At 50.0% G+C, this 2,371-nt stretch overlaps 1 non-coding gene across 1 annotated transcript; it reads left to right on the plus strand.

The window, feature by feature from the left end:
• The first annotated feature begins 1,777 nt into the window (after positions 1 to 1,777).
• On the plus strand, positions 1,778 to 1,852 carry Trnas-cga. Its single transcript has one exon. It is a non-coding gene; the product is annotated as a tRNA-Ser (tRNA).
• The last annotated feature ends 519 nt before the right edge of the window (positions 1,853 to 2,371 follow it).

Here is a 2,371-nt window from a genome sequence, read left to right on the forward strand (position 1 = left end):
CAGTGTACCCAACACGCCACGGTCACGCGACAACACGCTCTGTCAACGGAGTTCACGTTTTCTCTGCAACGTTGACGGGTAGTGACCGCTCGTTCAAGTTAGGTGTCTCCTTTTTAAACTGCAGTGTTGAAACGGAGGACTTATAGAAGCTTGTTAACGTCCCACCAAGGTGAAATGAACAGCAACTACTCGTGGGGCGATTCTGTATACAACCAACCCGCGGGGAGCTCTTCCGTCAACTCGACCCGCTCGCTACACACAGCCGACATACATCACGTGGCAACTGGGTACAACCGACCACGCCTGGTCCGCGTTGACGAGCCACACTGCCCTCCCGTGTCCACCAGACTCTCTGAGCGCACCCCCTACTTACACGACACCACACGAAGCTACCACCGGTCAAAGATCTCACTTCCTCCACAGCAGTTTCCCGGAAGCAAACCGCAGATATCGACAGCAGAGGGAAAAGATAACTAAGCAGCCACTTAATGACAGACAACATATCAAACAAACATGTCAGGGGAAGAAAAGGAAAACCAATGCAATTTAAACACAAGGTGTAGCACGAGTCGATACGCGGCTCAGGCGTCTTTGTCGCTTTAAATGCAGTCTTTTCTCGACTAACACCAACTCACCACGTCCAGAGTCTAAGGTAATTGACACTTACGAGTGTCGTCCACGGATACGCGCGAGCGGTAGCCACGTGGGCTTGGGCGTCCTGTTACGGTTCTCGTGGCTCCCCCCCCCCCCCCCCCCCCCCCAGCCTTCGGAGGTTCGAGTACTCCCTCGGGCATGTGTGTGTGTGTTGTCCTTAGCGTAAGTTGGTTTAACTAAGCACTGTGTAAGCTTAGGGACCGATGACCTCAGCAGTTTGGTCTTATAAGATCTTAGCACAATTTCGAGTTTCCTCCACGGATATAACGCATGCGTGATTTGCATCCTCATAGTGACGCTACTACCACCACATCAACCTTATGCGACTGGCACTAAATCTGAATAGGCATCATCAATCAGATTAGGAACACGCCTGGCCGTCCGCTGCGACGGAGCGGTTCTAGGCGCTTCAGACTGGAACCGCGCGACCGCTACGGTCGCAGGTTCGAATCCTGCGTCGGGCATGGATGTGTGTGATGTCCTTAGGTTAGTTAGGTTTAAGTAGTTCTAAGTTATAGGGGACTGATGACCTCAGAAGTTAAGTACCATAGTGCTCAGAACCATTTGCTATTCATCGCACATCTTATGCACCTTTTGCGACGTCCTTTCTTAAAGTACTGTGACATATCGCAAACCCTGCGGCCTAATAATCTAGATTACTGTTAATTACTCCAGAAGATGTTCTCTGCTGGAGAACTCAAAACGTAGCAATTTTCCAGAGGACCTACGGGACCACGGAATCATGGCACAAAAAAAAATAATAATAATAACAATAATAATTAAAAGGGTGATCGTTATGAACTTGCAAGTTCACATTCTCTAATTACTATCCATGTGCTATTGCAAAATGTTCTCAGGCACATACTTCGAGCTTTCCTTTCGGGTCTTCGCAACTGGCATCCAGGGTACCGCTAGAACTCTGCATTCATGCGGCTCAACTGGACGTCCCCTCGTTGAGTTGCCAGACTCTGTTCCAACACAGTTGTGCAACCGGGCAAAAGTGACCTACAGTTTAACGTGGCATCTGAACCATGTGTCATTCCTATCGATTCTTCACTTTAGTGACGTGACGACTAATGCAAATAATGTCAGAAGTAAAACAGCGAGGACGGGGCGTGAGTCGTGCTTGGGTAGCTCAGTTGGTAGAGCACTTGCCCGCGAAAGGCAAAGGCCCCGAGTTCGAGTCTCGGTCCGGCATACAGTTTTAATCTGCCAGGAAGTTTCATATCAGCGCACACTCCGCTGCAGAGTGAAAATCTCATTCTGGAATCATCCCCCAGGCTGTGGCTAAGCCATTTCTCCACAATATCCGTTCTTTCAGGAGTGGTAGTTCTGAAAGGTTCACAGGAGAGCTTCTGTAAAGTTTGGAAGCTAGGAGACGAGATACTGGCAGAAGTAAAGCTGCGAGGACGGGGCGTGAGTCGTTCTTGGGTAGCTCAGTTGGTAGAGCACTTGCCCGCGAAAGGCAAAGGTCCCGAGTTCGAGTCTCGGTCCGGCACACAGTTTTAATCTGCCAGGAAGTTTCATATCAGCGCACCCTCCGCTGCAGAGTGAAAATCTCATTCTGGAATGCAAAGACAGACTGAAAATTTCCGTGGTCCGACTGAGATTCAGTCTGGTGACATCTAATACCCGGGCGCGCCTTTATTGCCTGAGCACCAGGCCCATGTGATGATTTCAGCGATCAGCAAGGAGAAGGGAGATTGGGCCTGGGATG

The sequence above is a fragment of the Schistocerca americana genome, chromosome 8 (assembly GCF_021461395.2).
Source record: "Schistocerca americana isolate TAMUIC-IGC-003095 chromosome 8, iqSchAmer2.1, whole genome shotgun sequence".
NCBI classification, from domain to species: Eukaryota; Metazoa; Arthropoda; class Insecta; order Orthoptera; family Acrididae; genus Schistocerca; species Schistocerca americana.